Below are 12,003 nucleotides of genomic sequence, written 5' to 3'. Positions count from 1 at the left end.
ACCACCAGCCCCTTGCCCCCCGTGACTGCCATCTGCAGCAGATACGTGTGTCCCGGGTAAGACAAGATGGGTTTAAGAGCCTTGTTGCTGTGGGGATGAGTACCAGGATTTGGTCAAGCATCTTTGAGCCTAGTGGGGTGTCAGACTTGGTAGTGCGCTACTGGGTTAGCAGCTGGCTGGAAAAGTGATAATCCAGCAACATTTTTCCAGGTGAGGGGGGAACTATAGGAAGCAAAGTTATCTGCCAGAAAGTTTGCAGTGGCTGTTTGGGCAACCACAGGAGGTCCAGCCACTCTCATTTGTGCTGTGAACACCTGGAAAGTGAGGAGCTCTCAGACATGCACCCATCCCTTTCGCCTGCACTGTGTTTTCATGTGTCTGGGGACACTGAGGGAGACTAAAGAGACACATTCTCTTCATAGAACTACTTATCCCAACCCACAGTACCTTTCCACTTCACTGGCCTTCCCCATGCCTCACACGTATGCATAGCCCCTAAAGCAAGCACTTTAAAAAGACTGGAAGCACAATCCAAGTTTGCATTATAATTCTCCCTATGCAGCTTAGTTATTAGTTACCACGGAGCAATTAAGAACTAACAGGTCTAGCAGAGACAGCCAGTGTTTTCTGGTTGTGTTCTCCAAGCTCCCAGGACCATTTCAGCTGATGTCCTCCTGGGTGGCTCTCAGTCCCGTCACATATTGTATGGCAGAAACTCTGCAGCCAGCTATTCCGCAGGCGCACGTTGTGTGCGTCCTGTGTTTATACAGTTCCACGCTGGAAGCCACAATGTTAAAAGCCTTACCATCCCCCTGTTTCTCATGCTCCTCCCGTGCGCATCCCCCGCTGTCCCAAAAAACTGTCAGGCTGCAGAAGAAGCCAAGAGGCAAAGTTCATCTTTTTGTCGTGAGGTAGCGCAGCGCCTGGCATGGCTATTCCTGGTCCCTGACTCAGGGCACAACCATCTTTGAAATAAATAAAATGAAGAAGGAGAACATCTTTGGGCCCATATTTGACACTCACATTCCAACACCACTTGACATTACGTAAACCATATGGATCGGTATGGTAGTTATTTTGACTCATCTGCTTAACAATCATTTTATTTTAATCAATATTTATTTAACTTACTGGCTAGACAAAAGCTCCCTAATTTCTTCATCTGATTTAATTGACGTTCCCCGACAGAATGAAGCTAGACTGGATTAGACAGTACAAACTGTGCCGGTCTTCTTCATGTTTGGTTTGTATCTATCTCTTTTAACAAGTCCTGTGACTGTCGCAGAGCCGAGGCACATCTTACATCTCGCAGACAAACTGGGACCGTACGTGGCTGTACACCCTGGGACCAGAAGCGAAGAAACACGCCAAAACAATAAGTGTTGACATAATAATTAGCATATTGATTCTCAATGCAAATTACCTCTTCATACATTGTGAAACACTTCACAATTTCAGAGGACTTCAGAGGAGCCTGTAGTTTCTCGTAGGCACCACAACAATTAAATACATGTCTTCAGTTTTAATATTAAAATACAACTTTGGGTGAAGGATCATAGAAAGAGACATGCACGTTGCACAGATAAAAATGTATGGGATACATCTACCTGATATTCCCCACACCAAACACGCACCATAAATTACATTCCCAAAGGAGCTTTCAGGCTATGGGTGTTTCAGGCCTCTTAGAAGAACTTTTTGCTTTCTCTTTGAAGGAAATTGTCTCTACCTTGTGTCACTTCAGCCTCGTGCCAAGGGAGAGAAGTGGCTGCAAGCTGAAGGATTGAACCACAAATTTTAATCTTAGCCCAGTACTCCACTTGTCTGGAAAGAAAAGTCCACTTTAGCATAACCTAGAAGAGACCGGCTTTCAGAGGAATGAATTCTTCAAGCTCAGTCACAACACGGGCAGGGGAAAAAATGAACTCTCACACTTACATATGGCGGAGTCACACAGAGACTCTGATCCTGAAGTCAACACATGGAAAAGCTGAAGTGAAGCAACGCTGCAGCTGTAACATGCTGCCCAGATTGGTTCATACCCGGCTCCCACTGCCAACATTTCAAGTCTCTGTGAAATGCTAAAGTGTAAAGGGTAGCCCCGGCTCTCAAGTCCAAAGTCAACTGATATTAGGAAAGGGTGCAATAATTTTATGATTGTTAACAACATTAATGACCCTGTGAGCCAAAACAAAAAGCTGCCAGCCCGTGTGCCGCAGAATCACCTCTGCAAGAAGGAAAAAAACCCCTCCCTCCACAAACATACTGGAGTGTTGTAAAAATTATCTAGCTACCTAAATTGCAGGCTGAGGGGCCAGAGCTACCTGCAGTGCCAGAGGCAGATCCTTTCCGGAGACAAATCTGACACAGCGAAGCACCCACCAGGACACCTAAGTTTAAACGTAGACCTAGGTACATCAGATGAAGGTGGTAAGTCCTACAAAAGGAAGCTGCTTCATCACAGTAAAATTTCTGGAACAAGTCACTGTTCTGTAATGGAAGGCCCTGAGGTTCACTGAGAAGGCCTTTCCTCCAGCGATGCCCTTTGTATGCTCTTCACCTAGATATTGCCACATGCTAATGCTACCGTAGCCTCTTGATGAATTATACCAGCTTGCAAGCATACTCAAGTCCTTCAGGTAAGGCTTCAGGAGGCACTTGAAAAAGGCCATAGAAAGACACAGACCCCTTCTGAAGAGCTCCAGGGAACAGGAGACAAGTGAAGAAATTTCATCTTCTGCCGAGGCACTCAGGTCAGCTCAGGATTTGTTCAAGCTTGGTTTTCTAAACAAGTTGTATAAGGTCAGACACTCCCTGTAGAGAAGCTTTTGAAACCATTGGCTGGTTTTGGTCATGCATGGGAGGACATGAGGATCTGTGTGATCACCCAGTTCCTCTGAGTTTTCATGCAAACATTACCCTTTCCTTGCAGTTTGGACGGTTTGCAGTGGGACGGGTGACCAGAGGGGTCAGAGAGGCCAGCAGAGGGTATGGCTCTGGGTAGGTTCACTGGGTATTTGTTTCCCAGGGCCGAGGAGCAACCGATTACAACCTGAATGATGGGCTACACCTGCTCCAAGGCCAAATCCTGGTGAGCATCCAGAAATGAGGGGAGGTCCCAGCCGCAGGGGGTTGAGTGGCGCTGGTTGAAATGGCTTTCATTCTGGTCCAAGTGCAATTCAACTCTCCACCCTGCGCCCTAACAAGTCCTGGCTGTTAGCAAGAGCTGCCAGCCTTGAAAGCTGTCTGTAATTGCAGGCTTTCTGTTCGCTGAGAGAAAGGGGAGGGACTGGATAAAAAACACCTCAGGTCTTTGAAGCACTGAAAAGGTGTCCGAGTCGGTTCAATAGCCTTTCCCAGGCTCGATGGAAGGTTAATCAAATCATCCGCAATGAAAACAAGTTTGGCATCCCTGTCCCTGGGTTAGCAGTAACGCGGAATTGTCATGCTGTTGCCTACAGTCGATGCTATTACTTGGGAAAGGCCTTGAGTGCAGTCCTATGGGAGGGGGGTGGAGAAAGGGGGTCATAAAAAGCCCACGCCAAACCCAAAAGGCTGCAGGGGCAGAATCATGATACAAATTTGCACTTTTCCTGCCTGTGAACGTAATTCATGCAGTCAGTGCTTTATCAGAACTAACTTAACCCACTTTCTCATTTAAACTACAGAAAAGTGAGTTCAAGTAGGTTCCTTTAACATAAAGGACATCTTTTAACCCAACTTTTGCTCCAGTTCACCCCACTCGCACCCAATGCTATTAAATGGTTTGAAACGTGACACAAAGACACATGCCCTATCATATTGGTTGGCTTTTTTTCACTATAGCGGTCCTTATCAACACTCAGCAGCCCTATTAATGCAGTCCCCCGCAATCAGCAAGAAAAAGTAACACTCCATAGATCTCGGATCCATCCCTTCCCAACATCATAGGCCATTTCTGGATGCAGAATAAAGAACAGGAGCCCTTTTTATGCCAGCAGTCTGCTCCATTACATCTGTTCTACGTGCCTGTGGTCCATAGCTCTCGCAGGTCTCCCCGTGGCAGAGCCCTGAGCTGCTGATCTAGCACGAAGCTGCCCTTCCCTGGGACGTGGCTGATGGCTGCCCTGTTGCTGTCACACTGGGTACCCCTCCTACGGCAGGGCTGGGACAGCCCTGTGCTCATGGCCCTGCGTTTAGGGGATGATTTACCTGGATAACTATTACATGTACCACGCTGCTAAGTACAAACTGCTCTGAGGAGATGCTGTAGATTTGCCTTAATCCCATATTGCGTTCTCAGGAGTCATGGTGGAATAAAGTGTTGGCAAACCATTCCTCATGAGCTGCCAGAATTTTTGTAGGAAAAAAACTGCAGAGACCCAAACCTACAGAGCCTACTCTAAGGAGCAGGGCTTCAGGAGTCAAACTGTTCAGAAACTGGGAGCTGGACATCCTCACTGGGCACTAAATTTGAATTCCAAACAAGAGAAACACAGACCCCAGCAACTAAATCTCCATTCTTTTTAGCAGTTATATTTGCCATTTTTCAGTCTTCATTGCATATGTTGACAACCTCTTTACTAACTGCTTTCCTTGGGTTATTTTCAGTTCATGGGTTGATGTACTTCATTTAAGATTCCCAATAAATTACAAAATAATGTAAACAAGTGTCTTCAAAACTGTTTGCATCTCCCCTTGTTCCCTCCTGAATACAGAGGATGGGACCAGGGTGTCCTTGAGATGCTGTACTTGATCTTAGCCAACAGACTGAGAAACAGGGTCAGCAAAAACAGACAGAGGGAGGATATTGCAAAACACCAGTGAAATGTTTTCCTTTGGGATTTTGAGTTTGGTTGGGCAGGCGAGGCTGGCAGGAGGTGAGGGGGACAACCTCTCCACTTTTGCCCCACATGAAGTCAGGCTTGTGAGGAGGAAGCCTGTATTCTGTAAATGCCTCTTGGGCAAAGTTTACACTGGGCATGACAGGTTACGGGCATTTTTTGGGGCACTCGTGGTGCAAAGACAGGGCACCTATGACATCTCTGCAATGTCAGAGTACCCACAGCACCTCTGCAATGTTGGGGTATCCAGCTGAGCTCAGGACCAAAGCCCTGGAAGGCCCCATCACTGGTCCACGCCTGGGGGACTCCAGCCCAGGCAAGTCCCACTGCCATTCCTCTGGTTACCCTGTCTTGCGTCCACCCTCAGCAGCCACCTCCCCACCTGCAGCCCCATCAGTCATGGCTTGTGGGGGACAAGAGGTGGGCAGGGAGGTGTCAGCAGGAGTCTCCAGGGGCTGGGTTTTTCCCCTGAGGCTTCAGGGCCCTCTTGCAGGGCGGACAGGTCATGTAGCGAAACGAAATCTCCACATGCAACTTCTGTTGCAAGACAGAAACTGCGAGGCATGGTTGCTAGCTATGAAAAATTATCCAGGGAGAAGGTTCCTCTCTTACGAAATCCATCTCCTGATCATCCTGCAGAAACCTCGCCCTCGCTACTGCTGCCACCCCTCAGATTTTCAGTTCTACCTTTGACTTTCTTACAAGCTTTTAGGAATGTCTGCACACGAGGCTGCCAAGCAGCCTTGGCCTTGCTGCCTTTCCTAAAATGCGGTTTCAATTAGGGGAAAAGAAACCCCCAAAGCCTGCCCTAGCTTCGCAGTACCGATGCAAATGGTTTAGGTTTTATTGGGGCTTACCACATACAATTTGGGCTAATCTAGGGTCAGTTTTTATACTCACAGTGTTGCATTCTTATTCTTTAATGTGCTGTTTGGAGGTGTTATTGACACATAAAATGGTAGCAGATCTTCCTTTTAAGTACTTAATCGCCATGTGCACAAAAGCAGAAAAGTTCATACTTCCCTGACCATTTAATTTCTCCATTTCCGACATCATTCTCCAACGCCTGCAGAATTATTAAAGATAAGAAGGAATCATTCCATGGTTAACTAAAAGTACATATACTCTTTTTTTTGTAGGAAAGGAGGAAAAATCAGGTATTTCATATAGCCTTTAAGAACTTTTACCAGTGCAAGAATGGGCTAAATTTGGACCAGTGAGACAGAGCTTAAAAGCGTGTATTGCCAAAACAATTCCCTTCTTCTAGACTCTAGTTTGCATCAAGTTGAACATGAGGGCAATTTCACAACATTAACCCCCCCATCTGGTACAACAGCAATTCGAAAGGTGTAAATTGCTAAACAAGTTTGTGGGGAGACATCGATTTAGATATTAATTTAGGTAACCATAGGTTCTCAGTGCCCTCTGTGTGAAACTATGTGAAACAAACGCATCAGGGCAATCAGCGGTGATAAAGAAAACTGGAGAGACTGACATTCTCTTCTTTCAAAACTTTTGGCTTGATTTATACAACCATCCTGTCTGTCACATGAGCATTCAGTCCACAAAATATACGTTTGTTTGTGGTGAATATAATTTTCCTGGGGAAAAGGAGCAAATGTCTCTAGTCAGCTGACTTATTAGGATTTTATTGTTGTTTTCAAGGAGTGATTTAGCCGTGACTGGGGAGCAGGCTCTTCAGGAGCCGCACACGTCACGGATTACACAACGCACATAAAACATGATAGTGTCATTACCACACCTCTATTTTTTTAAATACACTTCCTTCTGCTTTTAGGTCGGGTCCAGTTATTCATGGGGAGTACCTGGCTCCGTACGAGGAAGCGGTGAATCCTTCTCCTCTTCCAAAGCACGCAGCCAGCAAGGAAGACCAAGTTTTACTCAGGGATTTCCCGCCAGATCTTCGGATCAGATCTCTTATTTTCTCAGTAAACTGCAGCACATCTTTTTTGCATGTTCAACTGTGGAGGAAAGGCCTTGATTAAACTGGTGAAGCTGAACCACCTCCCTAGTGCCACTAAGACATAGCAGCATAAAAATCAAAATTTAAATGCAGTATGGAGCAAGTAATCCCAGTTAATCCCCGCAGCCCCTGACAATCCCTCATGGCGCAGGGCGGGCAGGAACCAGCCATCTCCTGCAGCCACTGACCATCCCCTCAGCCCAGGGACTTGCCCCATGGCCGGGTATGGCACCTTATCACCAGGAAGACACAGCAGATAGGACGCAGGATCCACAGTCCCATGGCGTGCCAGGAGTCCTCAACACCCACCAGTCGAGCCAGGGAAGAAAGAAATCAGCCAGAGGGGAGCTGAGGATGGCCCTTTGCACCATGTTTATTTGCTCTTTTTTTCTTCAGACACCCTGAGCCACCCGTTCCTCAAAATACCAGTGGAAGCACAAGGGAGCGTGAGACTAATTTATCGCAGTTTGGCAGAAACTGCTCTAGTTTAACCTATAGGTAAGGGTAGTTGTAAACAAAGCAGCGACAAGGACAAGGAGAGACCCCTGGCAGGTTTTCCTCCAAGTCCGTGCCCTGGGCAGGGCAGGCAGATAGGATCTACAGCACCATAAATCAACTCACGGCAAAGGGAGAAGAGAAACGGATTGTGAAACGAACTGTAAAATAAACATCTAATGTAAACATTGAAAAGGCAGTGGTTTGTTTTTTCTGTCTGGGAGCCCAAGTCTGGCACAAGTTGCTGGCTGACTGTGCTGGGACCCGGTTGGGGGGGTTACCGTCAGCCCCATTGCAGGGCAAGGAGGCAGTGGCCGCTCTTCTTTGCTGGCAGGAGAAGAGGCTGATCCCACCATGAGCATCCCTGCTGTCCTCTGGCACAGCCCATCACGCGCTGGTTTGGGTGCCTGCGCTTTGCCCACGGTTGCCAGCAGGGGCTGTCTGGCTCCTCCTGACCCAGAGGGACACCCTCCCAGACACCAGCCCTGGTGGCCCGACAGCAGTGATGAGGACACCCCAAAATGCTTCAGGCTGCATCTTTCTCTGAGGCCTGGGTTTTCTGATAAGCAAATGCTCACCCGACGCTGCCTCTCCCTGCCATGCCTCCTGCGTCCCTGCCCACGCCAGCCCTGCTGCTCACAGTCAGTGGGGCTTCACTGCTTGCATCTTTTGGTCCAGCCCATCCTCCCTGCTGGGAGGGCCAACATGTGCCCTCAGCAGGGGAAGTTGGCCACCTCTGAAACAAACCTGCCCCACTGCAGGAACATCTTCCTTTTCACCTGTATTTATACTTCTGGTCTTTCAAATTTGCAGGGATCCACCCATGAGAGGAGTCGACAGATGCCAGAGCATGTGGTGTCCTAAAATGAGCACTTTCTGCACTGGTTTTAATCAGGAAAAGGAAACCTACAGGGCAGGGCATCTTCTCAGAGCTTCGAGTCTCATCAGGAACAGGAGAGAACAACTTCTGTTTGCAGGGAGGTGTGCCTGGAGAACCAATTGGGACAACACGCACCTTCTCTGGGGGCAAAGGGAGATGCTAGAGAGAAGAAGGAAACTAAGCACCAGACTTTTAGCAGGCAGTTGCACTACATCAACACCTCTCCGGGGTCTGGCGCACACCCTGGCTCATGTGTCAACACAGCAGGACAACATTACTCGATACCTGTTGCACTCAAACCCGGAGAAAAGATAACAATTTGCTACTGTGCATAGAGATCTGTGCCTCAGGTAGGAAAGGGCAGAAGCCTTTGTGGGTTTTTTTATGTGTTTTATTTTGTTTTTAAAGCTGTTTTAACTCTTTAAGGCAAGTCATTGGAGCATGAGGTCAGAAGGAACCTCAGGAGATCATCCTCCTGCTCTGAGGCAGGGCCGATGAAAATCCAGGCAAACATTTTGCTCTCAAATACACCCTTAATGAAGAAAAGTCTACACCTCTAGGAAATGTGTTAATTACCCTCATAGCTAGAACATGACCTACATTTGCTGCAGATGAAACACAGCTGTGCCCTCTCCTTAGTGGGCAGGAAGCAGTTTTTTTAGTAGTCTTCAATGTAAAGGGCAGTTTGTGTCCCTGTTTTAACAAATAAAATCAGTCTTTTCCCATAGGTCCTGATTCTTGCTGACTTTGCTCATTCTTGTAGTTTTTCTTCAGACTGGCTCCAGCATCCAGGACTGCCCCAGTGCCACGACACCGCAGCAGGAGCTTGGGCAGTTTCTAGGTGATTGCTGCCCAAAATACCTTTTTTCCAGCGCTGCTGCTTGCACCCCACTTGGTGCACGCGTAGCTCATCTCTCCTTCCTCAGGACAGTGCTGTGGACCTTTGTCTACTGAATTTCACCTGGTTGGTTTTTCCCTCCCAGTTCTTCTTGGTGGCACATGGTGGCACTCCTCCTTCTGCAAGAGGGCCTTGCTTAGGGTGTGGGGCACCTGTCCTCCAGATGCTGGGCTCGCTGACACACCAGCAGTCAGAAGCTGCTGCCAGCTTTCGGGTTCCCAAGCCCCCATGGCCATGGGCATCCAGCCAAGGCTGGGTGGGGTAGGCAGCATGGGGACCGGGGGACAAGTGTAGCAGGAGATTAGTCTCAGAGGAGGAGGATGAGACAGATGGGATGGGAGATAGCGCGTGGGTCCTGCTTTGGAAATGCATGTGCAAGAGCTGATAGTTGCTGAAGTGTCCGGTGGAGAACCGGTTTCTACCTCCAAATTCCTCTTCCACGTCCACCACCTGTGGTTCTGCCTGGAGGAGGGGGAACAGGCAGACACTTGGATGAAAAGCCTGTGCGATACAGAAGAGAAATCCTCAGGGGAAAGGGACTTTTAGCTGATCACCATTTCCTAACAGAACAGCCTGCATCTCATAATGCCCTACCAAACAGGGTGGAGGGGATGCCACTGAAGATTCTGATTTTAACTGGGGGGAATTATCCACCTCCCCTGCTCAGTTCACACTTTCAGCCGTACCTACAGTTTTATTATATTTTGAGTTTCATACATTGGTTTTGTGTGAAGAAGCCGAGCACATGTAATGCCTCACGAAGTGTGCTCTGAGCAAGGCTTAGCGCGTGTGCATGGTGTTACAGGCCACCAGCTGCGGATGACTGTCCCCACGTGCGGGGTACGAGGGTCCCCAGGGTTTGCTTTGGGTACCGTTACCAGCTGTTGCAGCTGAACACAGACGTGTGCAGTGAGACGCAGGGGACTGCTCACCTTCTCTGGTGCAGCACATACCCATGCCGCAAAACGGATAGGCAAAATTTGGGAGTAAACTGCTTAAACGCAAACAAGGGACTTCAGCGGTTTGGCATAATTAAGATTTCAGATAAGAGGGGTCAGGAGAATGAAATTCTGCTCTAACGATTTCTGAATACATCTCCTTTGTTCAGATGCTTATCATTATCTTATATTCCAGGTGACAAATTCAACCCACCTGCAGGTTTCCGGTATAGCTTTGTCCTGAGACTGTTGGCACACAGGTGATGTCTGAGACAAGGTTAGACCAAAAAGAAATGTGTGTGGGCTCTGTGCCTGTGTAGAGATCTGTTAGACAAGTCACCTTTAGACGGTCTTTCCTCAACCATGAGCTCATCCAATCTGCCCGTATGATAAATTTGACCTTTAAGTTAGTCTTGAAATGCTGAACATGCATCTACAGAGGACTGTCAATTACAATGGAAAAGAAACAGATAAGCCTTTTGTTAGCTTATGGGTGAGGTGATCAGCATAAAATGTTCAAATTCTGTTAACCTTCAAGAGGAAACGTTGGAAGATTCTTGACTCACCGGAATGGAGAGAATCAGAGTTTTTCAATTTTATTTTACAGAGTACAGCCCAGGGAATATTACAGGTCACAAAAGCCAGCACTGCTGGAGGGCAGGCACTGTGGCCGCCTCTGTAGATGGTTGTTCTAGGCTGCATCTTTGTACATAGGCTGTACGAACCTACTTTACAACATCCATTTCTCACAGAAAGACTTGGCAGAGCATGAACAAAAGGAGTAAAACACTTTTAGAAAGAGTAAGGCATTCATTTTTTTGCCATTCCTTTGGCTGTAGCAGTTTGCTCTGAAGTGGTGGGCTCGTGTCCCTTTGAGCAGCCACACCTGGTAAGAGGTCCACAAACCTCTTCTGCTTACTCTCAGCTCCGCATCTCCTGACCTTGGCAGACCTTTAAATACAGCCACCAGTCCGCATTGGCTGAAAACTTGCTATTCCACACAAAGCAATGTTCAGGGTTTAGCCTATGTTAGGAAAAGGTGGCTGACAATAGCTAGACCAGAAAACTGTGTCTTCAGACTCAGATGTAGCTCAAAGCAGCAAAAAAAAAGAGTGCTTTTTGCCAGCGTTGCTGGAATGGAGTCAGTTGTACCGGCAACAAGCTCTTGCCAGATAACTGTGCTACCTGGGCTTCTTACTTCTATTAAAAACATCATTAAAACTTCTGTATAAATGAGACCGTCTTGCCATAAATTTTGCTTAACAGATGCACACTGAGGTTGATAATGCAGTTTGATATTGCAAGTATGACTCTCAAGAGAAGTGTGAATGACAATGGGATTCATTTAATCAGTAAAAGGACTAAGGTTGCTTTTTTATTATTTTATGTCTGTTATGAATTGCTTTCTAAGCACTGACTTTTCTCCAGGACATTCATCCATGAACTAGTTAATGGTGTACAAGTCTGGGTAGCCTTCAGTGAGAGAAGCCTACAGAGATTTAAAATAAAGTGTTGGTGAAGTATGAATTTTCTACTGAAACAACAAACGCAACATGAGAGGCTGCCTGGAGACCAAGCCCGTCCTTCATAGCAGAGGCTTGGAAAGGCTGGATCTCACCCTCCTGGAGGAGAAGGTGTCAGGAGCAGCATCCTCTGCTGCTCTTCAGGAAGGACCTCCAAGGTGATTGTGTCAATGCACAGTTTTCCTCCATCTTTTGCTTTGAAGGTCAGAGTACAACCATATTTCCTGATTAGCACTTTCTAACCGATGCTGTCCTTCTCCAAGGTGGTTACAAACATTGTCCATGCAGCAGACGAAGCCTCAGAGAGGTCTTGTGTGACACGTGAATACCAGAGCAGGGAGCTGGCATCTGCCGTACTTCGTTCCCACTGATGTCCTCCCCATCCTCCTGCCTCGGCACCTCACTGCACCAGCTGCGGGGGCTTACAGTGGCCCCCCCAGGCATGAGACAGAGCCGAAGCCT

The sequence above is a fragment of the Numenius arquata genome, chromosome 7 (genome assembly GCF_964106895.1).
Source record: "Numenius arquata chromosome 7, bNumArq3.hap1.1, whole genome shotgun sequence".
Classification (NCBI taxonomy): Eukaryota; Metazoa; Chordata; class Aves; order Charadriiformes; family Scolopacidae; genus Numenius; species Numenius arquata.
This window is presented reverse-complemented; position numbering follows the sequence as displayed.